Raw genomic sequence first — 25,991 nt, 5'->3', positions numbered from 1 at the left:
CTTACTCTGACAACTCCCAAAAAACATCCCATCTTTTTCCTCATCTGAAATACGTACAGCCAAGCTTGTGCTTAACACCCATACCACCATCACAATAGTTGCAATCTACATTCCCCCAGGGGAAAACATACTCTCATAATTAGCTCAACATATTCCTAATGAAACCATCATTTCTGGTGATGTCAATGTTAATTGGTTTGCTCTCTGTCCCTCAAATTCTCCCTTACACATTAACTTGTACGGGTTTACTCAACCTATCACCGATCCCACCCATACCAATAACTCTCACATACACAGTACCCTTATTGACTGGATACTTGTCTCAAATCCCTCTAAATATCACAACCCTGAAACCCTACTCAACTCACTAAGTGATCACTCCCCAATAAAACTACTTAGATTCACCCCTCACTTTACTGAACAACATAGATTTATCACATGCCGCAAGCTTACTAACTTCCACCCAGACACCTTTAAATCTCTTCTCTCTAAAGTTAACTAGAATTTCCTTACCCAACTCTCTCTGGATGATGCTGTCCTGTCTTTTCACACCACCTTTCTCAGTATTCTTGATTTACTTGCCTAACTTCGTACAGTCCATATTAAATCTAATATATCCCCATGGTTATCAAATTCCACTCGCATCCAAATGAAAAACAGACACAGAGCATGGAAAGCATGAACCAAAACTAAGCTCCCTGCAGACTTGAAAAAATACAAAGAACTTAGAAATCAGACCAAAAAGTATATTAACAAAGATAAAAGAGACTTCTATTATAATCCTCCCTCGGCCTTGAAATCAAACTCCCCAAAATTTTGGAACTAATTAAACCACATACTACATGCTGGTAGTCCTTGCACTCCTAATCCTTGTCCTGATAAGACACCCGATGATACTGCCTTCACCTTCAACACCTATTTCATTGAGTCTATATACAAGCTATTTAACCCCAGTGCCAACTCCTCTACCTTTAATAATATATCTAACAACTCTCTACCAAATCCCACTACACTCTCATAAAATTATTTTTCCCTCAAACCTGTACCCCACTAGCTACATCAAATCCCTACTCTCCAAACGTAAACCTTGCTCAATATCTACTGGCAACATCCCTTCCTTTTTCCTCCAGTTAGCTGCTGACTCTCTTGCTCTCCCTGTATCTATTTTAATCAACCACTCCATCTCAGATTCCAAATTTCCTTCCATCTGGAAACAATTCTTCACCTTACCTATACATAAAGGAGGTAACACCTCAGAAATCACAAATTTTAGACCAAATGTCATCTTCTCTCCTCTCTCTAAACTTCTAGAAAAATGCATACATAAAGAAGTTATGCACTACCTACTCCATGAAAATCTGCTCACACCCACTCAACATGGGTTTAGACCCAAGCATAGTAGTACTACTACTGCTTTACTATCATTCCTTAATACTATCTTCCTTGCCAGAGATTACAAAAAAACTTGTCTCCTGCCTATTCCTAGACCTTTCTAAAACTTTGTATACCATCTCTCACCCTCTCCTTCTGCACAAACTAACCAACCTTAACTTCTCCCCTGCTACTGTTGCATGGTTTTCCAGCTACCTCAATGACAGATTTCAAGTGGTTAAGTGGCAATCTCCTCTCTTACCTCCTCTCCCAATTAAAATGGGTGTCCCTCAGGATTTGATCCTTGGTTCACTACTTTTCAACGTCTTTACTAATCTCATTTATTCATCATGTTCTCAATCATCACTGGTCCAATATGCTGATGACTCACTGGTCCAATATGCTGATGACTCTACTGTCATCACTACTGCTGACTCTCCCTCTGAACTCATCTCTGCAACACAGACTTCCTTTAACTCAGTAGAAAACTGGATCTCTGAGAACCAGCAACTACAGCAACCTCAAAGGTTCCTTACAAAAAGAATACAAGATGTAAAGAACCTGCCTTATGTGGAGCTTCTTAAAACCCTTTCCCTCTACTCAGTCTCTTATAGATTGCTGAAGGATGATCTATATCTGACTTACAAGGCATCCGCGAACGCCACATTTATGAATCTCCCACATATTTGTAAGTCAAAGAGTACCAGAAATACAATGTCTAGGGACTTGAATTTCATCTGTGACAAAAAAAGAATATGCTAGAGAGACAAATGTGTGTTCCAGAGACTCCTCCTCCTATGGAACAGGTTTCCTATCCATGCAAAGCTGAGTTTGTCTGTTACCCAGTTTAAGCACAACCTGGACAAGTGGATGGGAAATAAGAAATTTACACCAGTCCTGGCACCCATGTCCCTTATTGTCAGAGGAAGCTTATAAATGCCTGGCCCTCAATTTCCTATTTGGATGCAGGACATCATTATTCTTTTGGGAAAACTTGGCTAGGCTTAGAAAGGACCCCCCCCCCCCATGTCTTTAGCCTCATAACAATCTATGAATTGATTGATTGACTTCTTTCTGGGTTGAAATAGTACTGCTCCAAACCTTACTCTCTCTACCACCTGCACCATGAATCACTTAAAATAAAATAGCACACCGAATACATATACAAGACACTACACCTATCTCATTCTAAGAGCTCTATGAATAAATTTAAATTTAAGGGAATGTTTAGTATTAACAGAGCCAAATTTGAAAAGTTTTCAGCATCATTTTTTATATTAGGAAGCATTAAGCAGACCATGCCTTCAGTTTGAAATTTCCATCTGAAATGTTTCAGTACCTAACTAATTCACATCCTGTTACTGCCTGTGTGTCTGTAGCTGCAAAAAAAAAAAAAAACAGTATAGTAGTTTATATGTTAGGTTATCATTTATACACACACACTTTGCTATAGGGGAGTGCCACATTTCAAGTTAATTGTTCCGGAGATTTATGAAAGTGAAAGTGTTAAACCAACATGGCAATAAGTATATAGGAAGCAAAGTAATGGTTCTATAATCTGCCACTGGAAAAATAAGTTCAATGTTTGTATCACAAACCTAGGTGAAAGAGTGATTCCGAAGGAAATCATTGCAGAAAATCTCTTTCTAAAATTCACATTACTCTCAGTAGGAATGCATAAACTTCAATCTTTTCTTTTCCTTTTTTTCACCTTATCTGTATATGTTTCTATTTTCAGTGTAAGTGCCTTTAGGGAAAAATGTCTATATTTGGAAGAGACACAAAATGACCTAGGAGAAGCTATGGGAATCCAACCCATGCCTCAGTAAAATAGCATGTTTGCAGCTTAGTACTGCACCACACTGTCAATGTATAGTAACCTGCCTATGGATTTTTACTGCTTACTGCATGCAAGCTACACATTAAAAAAGAAATGCAAATTAGGACAAGACTCCTAATAAAAATATTATTATACAAGAGAAAACCAGAGTAGTTTCGCAAATCCTGCAGCAGCAGCTAAGAACAGTCAACATTTCTTACACTGCTAGACTTCTGTGAGCATAAGAAGGAAAACCAAAGCCTTGCATGTGCTCTTTACACAGACGTGTCTGCTGTATTAATGTTCTGACGTTAGTACTGTCGCATATTACTTGACAGTGTGTAAACAAGTTTGTGGTAAGTTCAAACTGACAAAGAAAGCACTTCCTCATATTTACTTAGTCTGCTATTTTCCTGTATGCTACAGCCACAGGCACAAGGTAAGCATTTTAAGGCATTTATTTAATATAACAAAAATCATAATTAAATGTTGTTGTGAGTTATGCATTTGGTTTCTGTGAAACGGCTGAGGAGTCATGTGGCCCATAGTCACAGGGACTCTTCCTCAGATGAACTGATTATGTGTGCCCGTTCTGATAAGAAAACGTTGCAAGATCAGTTATGCATTGGTTCATGGCATTACCTCCTTTACCATGGCTAAAGATATTTTGTTTGGAGATAAACTGAAAAATATATGCAGTATTAGTAATGCGGGCTTGAATGTGGACTGTAAAACAAATGGATATAATGATGTTCTATCAAACCATGGCAAAATAATAGTTTATCTGATACAGATCTTCTGTCAATCAACGGACAAAACAGGTTGAACAGGAGAGCGGGAGTGTCTGAGACATAGGAGTATAATGTATAAAAACATTTACATAAAGGAATAGAGATTTCAGGACACATCAACACTTACCCAAAGCACAATCACAAACTTTAACAGGTAGAATATTACCTTACATTCCCCTTCTCTGAAACATCGATTCCTAGATATTCCAGGGCCTTGTAGCCATTAAATAAAAGCCAAAGCCATGAACTGCAAAGCTTTGTATGGCTAATATCTTCCTGAAACAAAAATTCTATAAATTCTCCTACATGATTGTTGCAATGTGAGTGTAAAAACAACCCTGCATCTTGCATGCTGTATATTATAGTCAGTATTTTTATGAGTATAAAGTTAAATGAAAACAGAATTTGGCATGGTATAAAGGTGGGAAAGCAGGTTTGTTGGGTGTGAAGGCTACACACCTGTAAAACATGTGTGGTGTTAAGAACAGAGTGTGAACAGTAGCTAAACCTGTTAGTTTCTTTGTATGGATGGCAAACACCTATCCTATATTTTGGCTATTAATGTGTGTACAATATGTGTTTTGGGAATGATTTTGAAAGATAATGTGACATTAGATTTTGTGTAGGTTTATAAACAATAGGAGTGTAAATTTATTTGGGTGTGGTCCTAGTGTAACTGTCGGTATCCTTCCTGAGACAATGGCATAGAATTTCAGAGCATGCAGGCAAGTTCCTGTTACTATTGACACATGCAACCAACTGACAATCTCCATTGTGATGTTTTGCATATCAGTATAGGCTGTTGCCACTGAAACGCAAATTATGTCATATAGGTCTAATTTTTAGGGGCTGCTTTTCATAAACCAAGGTTCATATTTTAATTTTCACAGTCTGTGCAGCATGTGAGTAGACCAGTAAAGGCCAATGACAACAAAACAGCTTACTAATTTTGCTTGTAACGTGCTTGGAACTGCCATTAAGTACACGAACAATGTGACTTACAAAAAGATTCAGCAAAGTGCTACTGCTTATAAGAAATGTGTGATTAGTTTGTAATGCTGAACTTTTGTCAGATTTCACTCCAGATAAAGTAGTTTAACTATAACAATATTGCACTGTTGTTGAGTATGTTAAGCAAGACACGAAAAGCATTCATCACAAGCATTTTAAAATAACTGTGGACTAAATGCTGATTGGTTCCACTGATACAAGCTACAGAGACTGACAATTTCAAATTCATCTAGGTCAGTAGCAACTTGTATTGTAGATGACCCACAAGTCAGACCATTTAAAAAAGGGTCACTCAATCTATAGAAAAAGAAGGATGTTCCAGTAAGATGAGGAAGTGCTCCTAATAGGGTGTACATTTCATTAATCATTTAACTTCCGTGGGGTACAGGTAAGACTGTGGGTTCAAAACTGCTGACATAACAGGTTTTCCTGTCTGGTGCTGAAATACAGAAAGGTTTGTAAATCTATGTCTACAACTGCCTGTGACAGAATCATTTATTTGTGTAGATTATGTTAAATCAGGTTTCTTACTATTGTTTATGTTGAAGTCTTTATTCTTTGTGAAGAAAAAAATAATCATGCATATATCTTAATTTAGATCAACAATGGAATTCATTCATGAAAAACAGATTTTTACAGACCATTTTGCAAGTACACTCTTGCATTAGTGATAGACCTCTGTGTGTGTGTGTGTGTGTGTGTGTGTGTGTGTGTGTGTGTGTGTGTGTGTGTGTGTGTGTGTGTCTATAGATAAAAAACAATTGTATCACTCACTTTGCACTTTTCACACTTCAGAAGTGGTGTCTAAGTGTTCGTACTTGCTCTATAGTGAAATATGCTGCAAAATTTTTCTCATCATTAAAGTAGTTGGAGACAAATGATATTTAGCAAAAAAAAGTATTGCATTTGCAAGTGAGTCTAACAGGGGGATTCATACAAACTTGCAAAATAATCTTATCTCAGTGCACACCCTAAACACACAAAAAACACAGTTGAGAACTACAGATTCTGACAACAGATAAGAAAATATCTGCTATCCTTACAGCAGTATTCTCTTTCTCACTAGTAATGCTTTGTAATAGTCACAAAAAATGAAATCTTTACTATTTCATGGAATAAATGTCATCAGTCAGTCATAATTTTATTTTGAAGTCACAATTCTAATGTAATCCAGTCCTGCTTTAAAGCTCCACACCATTGTTCTTGCTCACCTATCTTTCTCAAAGATATCCGTTTGCTGAACTCTGTAGCATCAGGGTTATGCCGGGTTTTACACACACGCACACGCACACACACACACACACACACACACACACACACACACACACACACACACACACACACACTTAAAATATGCACATATATCTATCGATATGTATATATTTATCCGCATATAAATACATATATGGATGCAGTAAACTCTGCCAAATTTCTTTTTTATCAACAGAGTTTACTGCTGTGATTGCTAAAAGAGCACATTATTGACTGACAGAAGTGTCAAAGGTAGGAACATTAACCGTTCTGAGTTTGAGCTGAATTTGTGTGGAGGTAAGTGGGGCTTTTTTCTACTGCTGAAACTTTTGGATATATCAAAAGTTTTGGCATTAGGGGTAGCAGAGTTTGTGTGTTAGGGTTAGAGTAACGGCTATGGAAGGGGAGAGATTTAGTGTTGTGCATGTGTGTATGTGTGTGTTAGAGAATTTAAGTGTGTGTGTGCAAGTATTTCTGGGTTAGGGTTAGAATAAGGACTAGGTTAGGTGATATATTTAGTGATTTTTGTGTGTGTTGCTTTATGTGAAGTGTGTATGAGAGTGTCTTGTGTAGTGCTACTGTTAGGGAAAGGGTTTTTTCAAAGGTAATGATAAAAGCTGAGTATAGGGGTAGTGGCAGGATTTTGGATAGATTAGCATATATGGGTAACGTGGTATAGGGTGGTAATTAAATAGTTCTACTCTGGAAAGGTTGTAAAAGTGGAAGAGATCAAACTAGGAATTCTGACAGCAGTGGAAACTTTTGGGTTGTCATGATTAACATATCCTTTCAACTTAATGTGGAAAACTAGTACAGACCCTTTTTGAATGGCAAACTAGGGTAGTGGTCCCATTAACCAAAGAAGGACATGAGGATGCATTCCAGCTATATCATTCTCTTTAGTTTCCATTGAAGATCATATTCAAGAGTGTTGAAAAGGAGACCTCATCCAATGTTTGAGCCTCTGCTTTGCAAGGAGAAAAGCATTCTCCATTCTTGCTTTGTATGACTTGGCTAGATCTTTGTCCTTGTGCTGATATTGGAGAGGGCAGGGAAATTACACAATATTATTTACATATGCTTTGTGGACTCAGAGAAGTTATATGACTGTGTACATCAAAATGTCTTGTGAGAAGTGTCCTAGGGCCGCTGTTGCATCCAATTTTCTCCATATAGTTGAGAAGTAACTGTTGTGCTTGCATTCTTAATGTTAAGGCAAGTATGTTCATCAAGGTGGGCATTCCTTTCTTCCTGATTGTGATTTAAGTAGGTAGGATACCAAGGCACAGGCCAGGTTTGGAGAGTAACCAGTTTGGACATATGGGTAGGGCATCATTTTTTGGAGCTGATTCTGTCCACTTAGTATTAAGTTGCAATTAACTTCAGCAGGCCCTGGAGCTGATTCTGTCCACTTACTATTAAGTGGCAATTAACTTCAGTGTGTCCTGGGCTGATTTGTTTCTAACTGTGAAGCAGCAAGGAAGAAAATCTGCACCTCCAAATCCAATCATTCAGTCCTTAAAAATATGGATTGTCCTCTGCTCATGGGGTTGAAATCGACTATTTCAGATGCAAGCATTCTGAGGTCTTGCGCAAGAGGGAATGAAATGTAGATCAGAAGACTAACCAGCCAAAGTGCGCAGTATATGAATCCTGTAATGTGATATATCATACTGTGATGGAAAAGTGAGAACTGATTCAAAAGACAAAGCCCTCAGTTTACCAATCAGTCTGTATCTTCACTGACACCCTGCTCATGGGCATTGTTAGATGCTTATAAATGAGATCACAGATGCAGGTGCAAAAATAAAAACCCTTTGAAAGGTAGATGGGGTTCACTCTACATGACAGAGCAAGGAGCTCAGAAATCTTTGAGGATCTCAAAGTACAAACATTGATTTCTATGCAGTGAGGAGTGGGTTTAGGTGGTTTTGGAGCCCTGTAAGGATAGCCCTAATTGCCTGCTATGGGAGACTAGGCACAGCCTATCAGTAAGATAAGACACATCTAGGACACATTGGAGGAAATGTGTCACATAAGTTTCTTGGGAATGCATTAATATTCCAGCATTAAAAATCTGTTTCTACTGATTGGCTAATTTTCATAGACTAAGTTATAACTTAAAATCTTGGTTTCATTATAATGTTGATAAAAAGAATTAAAATTAAATGTCTACATTTTTATATTATAGATCCAAGTGAAGTCAATTGCTAATATTTTTATGTTAATTTTTATGTGAGTAGTCATGTAGTTTCTGCCTTTGATATCTACTGTGTTGCCTTGTGATAAAAGAAGAATCTTGTACCAACATTCATCAAAAAATGTATTCTCTAATCCTACAGTACAGGATATTTAACTTAGCAATAAAGGCAGATCCAGTGTAGACTATTTATCCATTTTTTCTGTAATCTTTTAGGTGGAATTACTATTTCCCATTCATTTCAGTGGGATACTGTAAGACTCCAACCACCCTATTCATTCACCAGACATCATGCAACCTCTCAAGCTATGCAACTTTCAGACTTTTCTTCTTTGCTGACTGGCCTTCCCCATTTTCTTTCAAGGAAATATGATCAATTTATGTGAAAAAGATATTAAAGAAATTATACATTAAATTTAACTTCAAATGCAAACAGCTTATCAACTCATTTCTGAAAATTATGCCAAACCACTGTTTAGGTCTTTGGCCTATATCTTCAACCTTTCTATCAGCTCCAGAATTACACCCCCACCCCCCAAGTTCAAATACTCCCTCAAAATTCCTATTCCTAAGACTATATCAACCACATCCCCACTAGAATTTCACACAACATCCATCATCTGCCCAATCATAAAGACATTCAAGAAACTGATTTACGATACGCTATTTGAACATCTAACCAAAAATATGGTCTCCTGATGGGCTCACAACATGAATTTAGAAGTGATTACAATACTCTTACAGTAAACAGGCACTTTGTGATAAAAGCCCTCTCTGATATCGTTAGACATGATGAGTTGTGGAGATATTTATCTTTGGAAAATAATGCAGGGGAACAAATTAACAGCCTGAAGGTCAGATATAGTGCTATCTATCAGTGTTTAACTAATAACACTAAGGTGGTTGTCCCTAATTTAAAACAAACATGTGAGACATTCTCCTGTTGTGAGCTAATTGATGAGCAAAGAAGATAGTGCCTAACCATCCCAACTGAAAGGTATTTGCAATTGCTTGTTCAACTCACCTCTTTGAAACTAATACTCTGCTGACAAAATGCCCTGCTGTTGTTACAAAAGAAGGAAAGAAATGTAATTTCCCAATATGGCAGTGTGATTCACAGGATGCAAACTATGTCCATCTTGTTTAGCTTTGCTCTTTGATCGCTGTCCTTTGGGCCAAGCGATTCAGTCAATCACAGCCATTTCTCCTGTAGCTTTACTGTCAAAGCATGACATGTGTTTCCAGTTGCTAGGTATTCTTCTCACCCAGCTAAAGATAGATAAGAATTTTTTTTCCTATAAGTTCGTAATGAAATCTTCACTTTAGTTGCATTAATGTTCCAGCATTGAAAATGTATTTCTATTGACTGGGTAATGCATTTTCATAGGCTAAGTTATAACTTAAAATCTTGGTATCATTATAATGTTGATAAAAGGGATTAAAATCAAATATTGTCTACAGTTTTTATATTATATTTTCAAGTGAAGTTAATTGCCAATATTTTATGTTAATTTTTATGTGAGTAGTCATGTAATTTCTGTCTTAGATATCTACTCTTTTGGTTGATTATACTATGACCATTTAAAATTTACTATGTTCTGTGTGTTATGTGTTATGTTCTTCCCTTTCCCAATGTATTGAATGTGAATTGTATATGTACATTCAATAAACTGAGTATGATTAAAAACATGGGAAACAAGTTGGAGCAAAGGGCTGGACTCAATAATAGATAAGCATCCAGGAAAGAGCACGAAAACCAGCTGAGAGGAGTATATGAACCTCTTTAATACACACACATATCAATAAAACAATAAAACAATAAAAACAGATACACAAATAAAACAGAGTAGATGAGTGCTTTCGCACCTACTCTGGGTGCTTCATCAGATCTAAAATTCTTGTAGGAAAAAGCATATATAAATACAATATAACTTGATTGAACAATTACATAATTAATCATTATCACAGACCCCATGATTTCAAAGCGGGTCTTAAAGGAACATGTTCATTAAGTCTCTGCCCCCTGTTAGCTGCCAATATAAGTATCCATTTAATCTCTAGACATTCAGTCCATGTGTTGATGTCACCCCCTCTAACTATAGTCTGAAATTTTTCAATGACCATAAATTTAAACATATGCATAAATCCTTCATTTACTATGTGTTTCCCTAGTGCATCCCTCATATTACACTTATTAATGCAATACAGATCTTCCTTAATCCGATCCTAAAAACACTGATTAGTCTTCCTGACATAATAGCAGTGGCAGGTCTCATAGACAGCCAAATATACAATACCCTTAATACCATAATCAGCATATAAATTAAATTCAAATAATCATTGCCTTACAGCAAGAGGTTCTCCAGTATAATTCTTGGCTGTGGTGCCTTCTGTGCAGAATCTGCATGTCCTCCCTGCAGTCGCATGAGTTTCCTCTGGGTGCTCCAGTTTCCTCCCACATTCCAAAGACATACAGTAGGTGGATTAAACATTCTAAATTGGCCATATGTGTGAGTGTGTGTACAAGCAAGTAGTATGGCTGAACTACCATGGCAGGGCTTGCCACCCGGTGGTGTAAACCTTGACTCAAGATGACTGTCACTGTTGAAGTGCCACCCTGACCCCATGTAAAATGGGGAAAAAGGGGTTGAGGATAGATGGATGGATGTCCATTAACAGGGTGCACAAAATAGCTATCATTCTTTATATATTTACAATCATTACATGCTCTGCATGGTTAGGTGAGTAACCTCTTGGGTATTTTATTCCTGTCTTTCTGTCTAGTATTCAGTGGTTTATAGCAGAGCATCTTTCTCAGGGAGGGGCTATTCTTGAATGGAAAATGAGATTCACTGTCAAGTACTTCTCTGTATTGACTATCTGACATCAATACACGGCAGTGTTTTCTGATAATATGACAGACAGAGTTAACAATACTAGGGTACATAAAGTGCATTCTTAACTGACTGTCACAGTCACTCTTACTCAATAATGTACAGTCTACATCCCTTGTTGTAAATTATGGTCTAGTTCTAGTTTCTTCTGAAATATCAACATTGGAGTGACCTGTCTGTCAAAGGTCATTGGTTAGAACAGTAAAATAATCATACATATCACTATTTCTGGTATGTAACTTGGCATTCCTAAAGAACTGACCCTTTATAATATTCCACTTTAACAACTTAGGACACATGCTACGAGCATGTAATATATTATTCACCTTACATGATTTTTTAAAAAGCAGCATGTCTAAACTATCCAAAGACCTTCACTGAATTAATGTATTAGTTATTTGCAAGGGACTACTAATTTTTTTGGATTGAAGTTTAATTATTCTGTAAATACAATTGATTTTTTTGGATGCCTGTATAAACAGGTCTTGGATGACCATTAAAAAAATTCCTGTATAGTATTTATACTGCAACTAATACAATCTTCTCTTCATGGAAAAGGGCTGGCTTGCTAGGAAACCATCACAGATTTCCCTAGAGGCTCTGAGAGTATGGACACCACCATTCTACAGTCTAAGCAAAACAAAGTTGGATTTGTGTCAAAAATTATTTATCAAATAAAACCTTTCAAGCTCATTCAGTTTTGTTATGCACAAACATGGGTACCTTCAGTAGCAAAGTCCCTCAGGGTTCCACCCTGGGCCCCATATTATTTTCACTAATTATTAATGATATAGCCAAGACTATCTGCCCTTAGAACAAAACCTTGTATGCTGAAGGAAATTTTCATAGAAACAGACTCTTCCCAGCAAACTTCACTTCAAAAGTTTCTTCCCTATACATTTGACTGGTCAGGAAGATATTAACACTAAATCTCTCTGTGATGACCCAACACTGGACCAGTAATTAAGAGGGCTCAATCCTCAACACTGGCAACAGTGGGGGATGTACATTGGGAGGATAACAAGTATACACGCACAGTATTTCCAGATGCAGCTCTCTGCATCAAGTGCAATTTCCCTTAAGTACACACAGAGACCACAGTAAGTACAGGGCTGGTTTCTCCCTCTTTCTCCAGGTTCCCACTGGCACAGCCATAGAGTTAAAATCTCAGCTGAGTAGCCAACAAGACCTCCAACACCATCTCTGTCGAACCAGTGCTTCATGTTCCTGCCCAAGTAGCTAACACACACACACACACACACACACACACACACACACACACACACACACACACACACACACTCTTTGAGGTTTGATTTACACACACACACACACACACACACACACACACACACACACACACACACACTTGGGAAAGGCTAGCACAGATTTACTAGCTATGCCTCCTTTTGCCCAGACTATAAGGTAGTTATCACTGCCACCAGCCAACTCCTTATCAACTACTTCAAGGCCCTTAACAAAGGGTGTCCAATCTTACTGTATAATATTAATATTAATACAAATGGTAGCTTGACCAAGACCAAGGCTATTAGGAGTGGCCCACACAGTGTCACCAAATAATTATGTAAGTACTCTCAAAATGTTAATATCTCTAGACTGATCAGCCATAATGAAAGCTTTAAATATATTTAATAATAAATAATAAAAAACAAAAACTCAGTGTATAATCACAGTGACATCAGAGTTCAAAATCACAGGAAATATTTAAAACAACATTGCAGGACAGTCTCAAATAAATAAAGGGAAATATCTAAACTAAGCTTTGCTATATTCCTGACTATATGCAACAGAATTGTACTGTTCCATAGTAACTTACTTCATCAGAGCAAGGCATGTGTTGTGAATGGTTCCTGTCAGGTCCAAGACAGAATACAGAATACTCTGTCTCTCAGAAAGTTCTCAAAGTATTATCTCAAATATTACTGATGGGATAACCTGCAGAATTATATAATTTCTTGTCATCTGACTCTGTCCCAGGTGAAACCCTCACTACTGGAAGCTTGGCAGTATTTATCATCTGCCTATGAAAATATATAGACCTCAGATCTTTGGCAGATGCCGGAAGTCATAAAACAATTTCATTGCTTCATACTTTCAGAGGTAGTAATTAGTTCACTCCGAAGACAATACAGAAAGCTTCTCAGTACAGACTTTATGTCTCTGGCCTAGCCTATAAAGTAATTTAATTTCAGCTATTTTCTGAAGTTAACCTCCTGTATTCCAGTTTCCACTGTTAAAATATATACATTTAAAAAGTTACAATAGTGCATGTTCATTTCTGTTCTCTTCCAGCAGGGCACACTGTGGTTGCATTTTAAGTACAAGCACTTTATAAAATGCCTTTTTAACACACATGTTTGTACAGACCAGTTTGACAGACACATGACATATAGTATAAACCATGCTGATATTCCCAAATAACATATAATTATTTATAAAATTCCAGCTTTGCTGACAGTATCTCCTTTTGTGACAGTCTCCAAGACAGCTTCCATGTTTTTGGTAGACAAAATAAATTGTCTTCAATACCCACACCCACCCACAGAAGAACTTCAGATGGGGTATATTTTTTCCATAGTAGAAAAGACCAAGTACCTTGCCTTATTTCAGGTGAATCACAGTCATTTAAACTCCACTCTGACCTGTCAGTTGCTAAGGTTTCCACCCAAATCCAAGCAGTTTACTCCATCTCATATCATTTTACCAAGGAAGGCCCATACTAAAAATGCTTTTATACCCAGATTAGAAAATGCACTCCCCGTCACCTCCCTTCACTTGGTGCACAATCCCAACAAAATTCAAATACACATAAATTCCTTGTGTAGTTTTAGGTTCATAGGTTCATACTAGGCTATCTGCCCTGGGGCAATTATAAACCTAGCCCGATTCTGTATGGCTTACACCACCCCTTGATTTGAGTATACTGTGCCCTTTTTAAGGTTTAGTTTACTGTGCCTCTGTCCAATAGTGACACGGGAGTAATCCCTGGGACAAACCTACGATCCCCCATCCACTTATCGAGATTCTTCTTGAAGAGATTCAGTGAGGTGCTCTGCCTCACATGAACTGGAATTCTATTCCAGAGTGAAAGGAGCCTCTGGGTTATGAACCTGTCCCTCCAGCAAGTTCTATTTATTTCTGTGCTGAGGTTCAAGTCCCTTGAGCGTGTGGCTCTAAGGGATTTAGATTTACTGAGGTGGAGCATGTCCATTAATTCTGGATTTGACATAGCTTTGTATGTCAGGCATAGATCGCCTCGAAGTAGGTGGTATGCAACTGAGTAGAGCTGGAGTAGTCTATGTTTGGGTAGTTGAAGTCGCCGAATATAATGGTGTTTGGAGAGACCTTCATATTTTCCAGTGTTCTCAGAAAGGCTGAGTGGGGTTCCTGGGTTTGGGAGGGTGGTCTGTAGCAGGCTATAAACTGGAAGGCAGTTTTACCCACTGTTAGTTGCACATGGATAGTCTCTGATGCTTCGTGCTTTGCCACCAACCTGGAGGTGTGGGTATCTTTGATGAATATCGATACTCCATGTCCATGTGGGACACCACTTGTAACTTTTATTAACCTTTCCTCCATCTAGAGCACCACTGTATTAATTTTCTGAAAGCCAACTCACCCCCAGTTACAGCAGGAGCAACCCTTCTTTTTCCTCACATTTAAAATCCTGAATAATTCCTTCTATACATCCATAAGAAACAAACTAGAATTCAAATCTTTTCCATACACTATCAGAAGCCATGACAGGGACACATTAACACTAATCAGGTCCCCTTTCAGACTTGCAACTTGAGAAAAAGCTTACATCATTCTTCCTAACTTGAGCAACATTCCCACAGATGGTATATAGATTACAGAATATTCCCTTTTCAAAAAAAGCTAGTTGAACATTTTAAGACAGCATGTAAATGTGTTTTTTTAACAAGCGTTAATCTTCACCTCATCTCATTTGCCTGTTAAGCATTCATTTTTGGCCCTGTTGTTGAACTAAGCAAAATGTGCAATCAACTAATCACCCTCCAAAGGGGAAATTCTCTTTCTGTATGCATGTAAATAGTTGTGCAGTTATTCATTACAAAATGGTAATGCTGACTTTCTCTGTACAGAGTTGTGAATCTTTACTATACTGTATCACATGGAAGAACAAGTGCAGCAACTGTGTTCTATACTTCAGATTTTCTGTATTTCAACTGCTCTCGTTTATTTAACAGAATGGCTCTCATTTATGCTGTTTCTCTGTAACTGTGTAATTATATCCAAATCATGACTGAAAAAGTCCTTGGACCAGTATAGCCTACTTATCAAAAAGAAAAAAATGCAACAAAAGTGTGTCCTTTAGCTCTAGAAAATGCTGTGAATATCTTAGATTTTCCTGAATGGGCTTCATCATGAGTGGTTTTGTATTACATTTTCAAGGTACATTTTGTCTTTGCTATTATTTTTGCTGGCTCTGTGCTAATATACTGTACACTATGTGATGTTAGCTGGCTTACCCTAGGTACATACAATTCAGATGCAGGTTTATGGAATCTCACTGCAAATGCTCACTCTTGCAACTCAGTATCTTGACATGTATCCTGTATGGCATGAAATAAACAATAATGACTCTGACACAGAGACATTTTTTAAAATCTGTAGTGGAAAGTTTTACAGTGCTTAAAACAACAGTCAATTGGATGCCAGCAAATCCGACTGAAAAATAAATGGGGTAACAACTCACATCTACCAGTCTACATATGTCATTAATGTATGCCCAAAGCCAAAAAGTAAAAAGGTCTCACAGATAAACCAATTAGTAAAACTATAAGACAAACCTAGCCAAGCTAGCATTTTCACTGTCTGATACCTTAAGCCACCTGTAATAGATGCTCATGGGAAATATGCAAATGACCCCTTAAGGACATCAAGTATTTCAGCTACATGGCTTCTAAATGTCCATGACTTTTTACTTTTTCTTTTTAAGACTTTGTGGATGGATTCAGGCCAATAAAGCCAAACCTCACTAGCTGTGGACATGCATATTAAGTCAGAAAAAATCCACACTGCAAAACATAATGAGTCAGGCCAGTTTATGATAGCAAGAAATAAATACCCTGGTACTAGTTTGATGTCCAATCTGCTGGTTCTGTTATGCATGCCAGATGCTGAGTATAATCTCCTACTCCGGTAATCTTAAACCAGCAATTCTGGAAGAATGGACTAGTCCTTATCTAATCATCTATGTGATGTAAACTGCAGGCCTGCAGAAGAGTGATAACTTCATATATTTTGTGAGAAATACAACACTAAGTGAAGGACATGGGGTAAAGCAGAATGAAGCTATTTGTAAGTATATTCTCTTGTTATAGAACATACCAATGGGAACAGTAAAAGGAGATAAGCAGGAAAATAAAAAAATAATCAGAATGTGAAAGAAAAGACACACAGTGGAGAGGAAAGAGATTACCGATTCATATTTTATAGATGTGTAATTTTTTTAAACAAATATAAGCCAAATGAAGAGAAAATTGAACTGTTATCAGCTAGTCTGTACATTAGTACTTAAAAGAAATGCAAGGTATAAGAAAAGTAAATCTAAGGGAAATAAGATTACAGCAGTGTGTGGTAAAATGACATAGACTGGAGGAAAGGGAAGGTGAGTGATGATTATCATGTGAGTATATAATGTGAAGAAATCTAAACAGGAAGTAGTCACTGAACTTGTGGTGTTGAAAGAACCACCTCTTGCAAGGAGTTTGCATGTATACGGTAAGCAGCAGAAGCCTTTCAAAATGTAAACAGGGTATCATGATAATTTGTATTTAGTAAATGTAGCAATTTTGCATGAATCTTTTGAAACTGGTCACAATTCATCATGTTTTGTTGTAGTCAAAGGCTTGTTAAAAACATAAAGTGTAAATATGCTCAGAGTAGTGGATTAAAGGCTCTGACCTGTTAATTTGCTATTTCCTGTGATACTGGGTTTGAATCCCTCAGCCTTCATTTGCCTACTGTAGGACGCTGAGCAAGTCACTTGACCAGGCAGTGCTTTTATGCAACTAGAGGTCTGGGCTAGTCTCCTTAGTGGTATCCTGGTCTGCATGCCTAATTACTACTTATAAACCAGTTTACCATTGGTGCAATCTTGTATGTGCTTTGATGAAGGCAATAGGGCAGAATGTAATCCCATAGGTGCAATCTTGTATGTGCTTTGATGAAGGCAACAGGGCAGTATGTAATCCCATAGGTGCAATCTTGTATGTGCTTTGATGAAGGCAACAGGGGAGTATGTAATCCCATTGGTGCAATCTTGCATGTGCTTTGATGAAGGCAACAGGGCAGTAGGTAATCCCATAGGTGCAATTTTGTATGTGCTTTCATAAAGGCAACAGGGCAGTATGTAATCCCATAGGTGCAATCTTGTATGTGCTTTGATGAAGGCAACAGGGCAGTATGTAATCCCATAGGTGCAATCTTGTATGTGCTTTGATGAAGGCAACAGGGCTGTATGTAATCCCATAGGTGCAATCTTGTATGTGCTTTGATGAAGGCAACAGGGCAGTATGTAATCCCATAGGTGCAATCTTGTATGTGCTTTGATGAAGGCAACAGGGCAGTATGTAATCTGACAGCTGCATGAAAATCGAACTAGTGAAACAAATTGAGATTTTGCAGTGCTGTGACAATTCACTTTGCCTCCAAGGTACTGTGACATTGAATTTATAGTAAGAGAGTACAAAAAACAAATGTTTGTGCATTGGGAATGTAAAGACGTTACTCACATAGAAAACAAATGGCACACTGCTTGCATTGTAAAGATTGTGTTTTTAGTCTTCCAGTTATTCTTGCAACTTCCTCCACTGAAACAGTTACCACTTAAAGAGAAATTATTTCTTACATTTCATTGGTGCTATTATGGGTCACCAGTGAACATGTATTTAGCATTGCCTTATAAGTATCAGAATAGGGATTGTTCTTGTCTGCAAGTGATACTGGGCTATTAGTAAAAGTCGCATTTCAATATTTCTCAAATAACATTAAAATATCTTATCAAATCAAGGCTGGCAGTGGCAACTGCAAAGTTTGGTGACTATGATAAAGTGAGATAGAATTTATTAAATACAAAGTACTGCATATAGAATGCAATTTGACTATTCATCAAAATACAGCACATGCATCTTTTGGTAATGTATCATCAAAAAACAGTATGTCCCAAAACAGAGGCAGTTTACAATGGAAAGTGTAGTATATGGGAATGTAATTATTCTCACACTGCAGCTACCTTGGAACTGGTAAACAGTGTGATGTAAGGGACAGCAGGTCAGTTGCAGCCTCTCTCAATGTGTGGTGCATTAATGGATAGTAAAGCAATCTGTATGATGCTCTCAACTATGACGTTCTAGAGAACAGGAAACTTCAGTGTTGTGATACATTAAGAGTCCAAATGACATCAGAAGGTACCGCATTGGAAAAACAATATATACCTGAACAAACGGAAACAAATTGCACAAAGTGTACAGTGTTATGAATGTAATACAGCTGGGGAGTATGCTTACTCATCGGTTTTCATTTAGCTAAAACCCAAGATGAAAAACCAGTGAACAGCGGTATCTTGAGAAATTATCTACACTTTTTCAGTTGATCACCTGAAGAAGCATTATTATGTGAAAGCTTGTGGGTGGACTTAATACAGCTATTAGCATTTTATTTTGTTTTTGATCAGTTTTTCATTTTCTTCTACAAATGAAGAATGACAGAATATCAATATTATAATGAAGATCTTTACACGCATGTATTAGCATGACTAACCAATGGATTAGTCAGTCAGCTGTGAATATTGATGCTAAAATCAAAACTCTGAAAATACTAAGATAAAGGTCACTCAATCTGTACTTTTGTTTTCGTGTATATGGGGGTCTTGAAGGTAGAGCAGAAAGGAAGTACAGCTACTGAGTGGAATGCCAGCTTAAAGGCAATGAGTCATATATTATGTATTCATCACCCACAACAATTAACATAGTTATACTTTCTGGTACATTTCCAAATATGTTAGTATCAGGTCTGCAGATGAATACAGAGAAATCTTAAAACAGAAATGGTGTAGTACAAACCAAACATACAGCACAGAAAATTTGGTTATAGAGTCTAATTATGTTTATTCACTAATACTCCCAAAAACATAGTTGCATAGTGCTTTTGTTGTATTACCCTTTGACTATTTCAAAGCATATACATCCAGATTTTCAAATTACAAAAGGTTAATAACTTTCAGGTTACTAGACACAAGCTGATAGGGATTTTGATTTGTTTATTTTTTATTTAGTTTAGGCAGTGAATTTCCGTAATAATCTTACCGTCAATATACTGTTCTTTCAAAATACTGTCATTCAGCAACTGTTATGGAAAAAAAGATTTGCACAGCACTGCATTAAGTAGTAGTAATATGCCCAATGCAGATGTGACAGCCCTAGACACCTTCACCAAAGGAGATACTGTATGTGGCTGAGATAAAATTGCTTAAGGGTCAAGTCTGAATCACATGGCATCAAGGAACACAATGCTGATTGTTGCTTTTCATAGGAAATAACTGATGGTGAGATTTCCAAGTGAGTGCTGTGAGTGACTCATTTGATTTGAAGATTTCTCCCTCTTTTATGTTTTCACAACCATAAAGTTACTATATATGTTCTAGCTATATGAGGGCTTGCCCCCCATCTGAATGTACAGAAGGCTTGCCCCATTCAAAACTTACAGCATAATTTTCCATTCCTGTGTGTACTGGCCATTAGTTTTCAATATTTTTCATTCAATAGCATCTTGATGCTCTAAGTTTTATAGGGGAAATGATTTTGGTAGCTCTCAGAATGCTTTAATTTAGACGATATAGCTGTGGAGGAACAGGACAGTTTAAAACCTCTCATAATAATTCTTTATATTTCCAATTTTCCTGGTTTTGGTTACAATGGCAGAAGATTTCCCTTTCTCCAGTCACTGCCTGCTATTCATCTCAGGGCATTCTCAAATATTCTTTGGACATATGAGAGATATAACCCCTCTGGGACATCGTTGCCTACCATAAGCTTTTCTCCCAGTGTCTTATACATATAATATCACCAATGGTGGCCAGTGGCCACTTAGGAAGCATCTTTATAGGATGGCAGATGAGCTCAGCTAGTTCTTCATAAGCTAAATACCTTTATCTTACCTTATTATTACATATAAACTCATCACCAAACCTCAGATTGTCCTGCTCTGCAGTCACTGTTCTCCCATTATAACCCTAATAGGCCCCTTAGATCCGAAAATCAACTTCTCCAAATTCATAAACCTAATCTACCTGCTGGCCAGCATCTTTACTCATGGGTCATAGCTGAAATATGGAATTCCTATTAACATTTGCACAACTCAATGCATCTCCTCATTCAAATCAGCTCTGCTGGGATATCTCCATTCTAAATGGATCTGTAACTGCTCTATGCCTCCTCCTGCCATAACCTAGACCTAGTTGACCTATGACCAGCAAAATGAAGGATTAGACTTGCTGCATAGTTCTAATTGTGTTGACTTAACTCTTCTGAAATGTAAGAATTCAGCTGTATGAGACACTCTATAATTCTTATGAATTTTTCTCCTGCTTTATATTGTTTTCTTCTATTATATTGTACTTTTTTGAATGTATGACTTGTATTGTACTAGATACTCCTTTGTAATTTCCAATGTGTTTTTCTCCTCTTGCCTTATACTGTGTTCTGCTTTTGTTTTATATATAGATTTGCTATTGTATTAGATACTTTATTTGTATTTTCTTTGTGGAGCTTTTCTCCCTGGGCCTCCACTAAAAATGGACTCTGCTTGGCCCAGTGGACATTCTTGGTTAACAAATGCCAATAAATAAATAAATGAGTTATGGCTCGGTTCCCAAGGCTATCCTGGATGGTTGAAGATCTACAGCCACCGTCATAGTTACTAAGGCCATCAACCCTGCATAGGATCCTCATTTTCACTACTTTTATACTGCTAATCTCATTCTATCCCTTGGTTAATAGCCACAGTTCATGACCATAGATGAGGATGGGAATACAGAATGACCGGTAAATTAAATGTTTTATTGTAAGGTAGTTAAACTTTTTTTATTAAGTCGGCTGCTCACCACCTGATATGAAGAGAGAAAGCCACTCCCTTCTGGGAGAATACCACAGCCCCAGATTTAGAGGTGCTTATTCTCAACCTTCCCACTTCCCACTCAAGAGTGAATCACATGATGTCACAATCAGATAAGCCCCAAATCACATCATTCTCTTCTAACAAGACAAATGACACGTCTAGGTTACAAAACATAAACCATCCCATGCTGGCAGCATTATGATCACGGCCATGGAAATCTACACTGTTGTAAAGATGCATCAGAGGCAGAGCATTTCTGTATTTACTCAGTGACTGTAGAACACTTAGCAATAGTTATAGTACCCCTTATGTTTAGAAGACTTCCCAACGTATACCAATAAATGTTGACAGAAGCATTATACTTTCTGATAAAGTAATGTCAACCAGATTAGTAATCTCCCACAACTCTCATATAACCATACAGAACTAAAAATGGTGCATTCTTTCAAGACCTAAAAAAATATGCAGTATTCCCACTAAATACAAGGTTCTGCTATCATATACAGTCTTCTCTCTTGTCCTGTAATATAGGCTTTGCCACTTTGTAAAAGGTGTGTACCACTAAATCAGTTTACCTCTCTAGTGTTTATGCCCCTGACTTTCACATAACACTGAATGGGACAACTACACATACAATTCCCTCACCAGCACCTTCATCATTACCGCCATTTGGATCTCATCAACACTTCCAGCCTTACTATAGTAGAGTCCTTTATTTACTGAAGTAACTTTAGTTACAGGACAGTAATTAGCCTCAAGAGATTTTTGGTATTGCCTCATTATATGACAACATAGTTGCTTAGTTACGATGCTCCAAAGAAATGTGCCCAGATAGGATTCTACAGTGATAATGCACAATACTGAACCTTGCAAGTGCATTTATGCAACTCTCAGAATGTTACAGTGGTAGCATACTTTGACTGTCACTGTTGCTGTAACATTTTGATAGATTTTGGTGGGATTGTTGGTTGATTCTATTTGTAACCACCCCCCACTCTATCTTTAAAGAAAAGTTAGTTTAGGGAAGGACTGGTAGACCTCCTTACAAATGTTGCACTAACAAAACATGCTCTCAATCTGTTGCTTTTCTTAAAAAAAAAAAGTAAGAAAGAACGCTGAAGTGGTTACCTCTTTCACCATGGAAACAGGACTTAGTGCAGCTCTGACAGCTGTACAGTATATGAACCAGCTACTGCTGAGTATACTAGACATTACTTAATGATGTTAATTGGTATTCTGGACCCACAGTTATGCTAGGACCAATGATCTTCATTACCACAATACTGGAAGGCATGACTTCTCTGAGACCAGCTGACAGTCTTTATTCTTGGCCTCCCAAAACTCATCAGGTGCCCAAGTTTTTGATTCATAAACCACTTTCACTGATGCCTTCCTAGCCAACAGGTACCTCTGTAGTGAATCAGGAAAATCCTTTAAACGATATTTACAAGATCACAGCTTGACAACTTCCCTCAGCAGTAGTGTCTTCCATTGGACCCTTTCGTTACCCACCATTGCAGGCTATGACCAATGCATACCCACAGCCTTTGCTGCTATAATTGAGATAACAGCAAAGTGTGTGTGTGTGTGTGTGTGTGTGTGTGTAACCACCATCTAATCTCAGCTTTTGCTGCTGCCTCAATGACTGAAGTCATGAATGTAGTGCATTTGGGGTCAGTGCCTGTAATATCAATCAGAGCACAGAAAAAAATCTTCTAAGTGATCAGAGTTGGGGTCACATCACAGAAGAGCTTTGATCGGGCATTTATAAAATATTCTCAATGTTCATCGGGGACTTCCAGGTCTGCGTAGCCAGAGTCTTCTCCATTTAACCTGGTCAGGTACAAGAAATGATCAGCTGATAGCTCTGCTCCTCCCTTCACTTGATTTAGACAACCACAAAGTCTACTAAAATCTTTCAGTCCGACTTGTTGGGTTACGTAGTCCCCCTGTAAGCACTGAATAGCAATAATATCTTACCACTTGGATTCAGGTGTGAGAGGCCATTCATCCTAATCATGCCCTCTGACAGTATCCTTTTCTTTGGCAATTTGTCAACACCATAGAATCTGTGCATGTGTGTGTGTGTGTGTGTATATGTGTGTGTGTGTGTGTATATGTGTGTGTGTGTGTGTGTGTGTGTGCCCATGTGAAAGTGTATATGCATGCATGTCTGTGTGCGCTCCTGTGTTTTTGTTTGTTTTATTTTAGGATGTTTTGTTGTTGTGGAAAGTACCTTTGGACTATGTTGTGCTGTTTTTCCATCCTGAAAGCAGCTTAAGCAAATGTTCCTGATGGAACGGTATTGGTGAATACTTTGTTGGACAAAAAGATTTACAGAACAGTCACCTCAATAAGAGTCATATTACTTTCTGACACTTTTTTTTACAAAACTTGTTTTACAGACTACTGAGATATGCAATCTGTGTATGAACAGCATCAAATTTCTGAGCAAAGGAAGAAAAAATGCACTAAATACATTAAAAACATGTCTGTCAATCCTCCTTAAATATTTTAATGTCCAGGCATGTTTAATTTGCATCAGAATCACCTTTAAAATTAGTCAATACTTGTCATGCTTGTAGTCAGTTTAGTTTCCTTCTGCTAGGGAAACTGTAATCAGTAATAAGGTTAGAACTGTCTCGTTAGAGTTTTGGCCAGATTAAGGCATTTCCTTCCTCCTCCTGGAGCATTCCTATAGTCAGCTTCAAGGACATAACTGGTAGAGGCCAAATGCTTCATAGTGGTAAAGGTTTTGACCAGATGTTTCCTCTGATTCTTAAAACAACAGTTCAAGTAAGATAAATAGAACAATAATCTATTATATACAGTGTCTTTATTGCTGCCCGCATGAAATATTGGGATACTGCATTGCTTTTGCCATCTTTAGCCACCAGAAGCAAAAACATAACATTTATTGTCCTTGTTTATGAAGGAAAGCTCCCTAGGTGAGCCAATCATTCAGGAAAACTAAACATGGGATCATTTGTTTTGTCAGGTATACAATTATATGAAATAATCTTTCAGATGAATTCAGTTCAACCTGAACTGTATTTTTAATAAAACAACAGTAAATCTGTATATTATGACTGAGATGTTGAAATGGCAATGATCCTTATATAGCATACCAAAAACTGCAGGCACCATCAACTATTAATAGACAAAGTATGGCTCATAATTTCAGCATTTTTTTTACGTATACAGAAGTGGAAGATCATATGAAATACATTGCTGATGTCTGCTTAGTTTGATTCAGTTTTAAAGGTCAAAGCCCTGTCTAAATAAACTCTTAAATATTAACTTTTTACAGGATATATTTCTTTATCTGGGTAAGTATATTAATGAAAGCACTACACTGCTATAAATGGATGGAAGTGGATCTAAAATAGTGAACAATAATAGTCACCTTCTTACTCCAAAGCAGAATACTCAACAAGGATATTTTGTTTTTAGTGCTGTTGTTTTAGACTATGTAAAGAAGACATACCAAATTTCAGTAATTAAGGGAACACTGGTATGATGAATCAGCAGCACCACACATTGGAAAAGTGAACATGAAGTTACATTTTTTAATTGGATATAGTGCAAATACCAACCATATTTCTCAACAACCTTCAAACCTATGCTTACACAGAATGATTTACTAAGTCTAGTTTCAACAAAATCACTTTCATACTGCTGAGTGCAGGAGTCTGAATCTGGATGAGGCTGTTTGTCAAGTGTTGTAAAGCTCCTTCTTCAGTTGCTATGGCTATTTCACAGGTAGAATTGGAAAGTACAGGTGTGGCATTAGAACCCTCAACATGGAAGATGATGGATTCATGGCTGTCAAATGAAATACATGTGTCTGCTTTAGTTTGTGTACTGCCTTTCCTCTGTGTCTGAGTATGTGTGTGTTATACTTCAGGGTTGTTGACTTCAAGTGTGATTTCAATATCTCTAAGAGACATATTTCAGTCAGTATGATATTCATGTGCCTGAAATGTCCAGGCAGCACAAACAGCTGGATAACCTACAATTCAGCTAGCTGCATAACTTATAGGTTCATAGGTTCATAGGTAGGTACTAGGCTATTGGCCCAAGGGCCTAAGTAATCCTAGCCAACAAGGTTCCCTGGCTTACGCCACCCAAGAAAGTTAATTTCCTGTGCCCCTGTCAAGCAGAGCCACAGAAGTGATCCCTGGGGTATATTTCCTATTTCCCACCCACTCATCAAGATTTTTCTTGAAGAATGCTAATGAGAAAATTTGCTTGACATAGATGGGTAGCTTGTTCCAGAGTATAGGAAGTCTCTGGAACAGGACTCTATCCCTCCAGCATATCCTGTTTATTGTGGTAACAAGGTTTAGGTCCCTAGAGCATGTAGCTCAGAGGGATTGGGATTTCTTTAGGGGTAGCATGTCCAACAGCTCTGGGTTTAACATAGCTTTATATGTTAGGCAGAGATCTCCTCGGAGTAGGCGATATGTACAGAGTAAAGCTGGAGTTTT

The 25,991-nt window shown here is 37.6% G+C and overlaps 1 protein-coding gene across 1 annotated transcript in view; it reads left to right on the top strand.

Annotated features, from left to right (window-relative positions):
- Positions 1-3,485: 3,485 nt before the first annotated feature.
- Positions 3,486-25,991, top strand: part of P2RY10 (P2Y receptor family member 10) — a 343,312-nt gene continuing 320,806 nt past the window's right edge. The window contains exon 1 of the mRNA XM_044057151.1: positions 3,486-3,629. The gene's annotated coding sequence lies outside the window, so the exon portion shown is untranslated. The remainder of the gene's footprint in view (positions 3,630-25,991) is intronic.

Source organism: Protopterus annectens, chromosome 15.part0 (assembly GCF_019279795.1).
Source record: "Protopterus annectens isolate FY-2018-M chromosome 15.part0, PAN1.0, whole genome shotgun sequence".
Lineage (NCBI taxonomy): Eukaryota > Metazoa > Chordata > Ceratodontiformes > Protopteridae > Protopterus > Protopterus annectens.
Note: the sequence above shows the minus strand (reverse complement) of the source record. Positions and strands in the feature narration are given on the sequence as shown.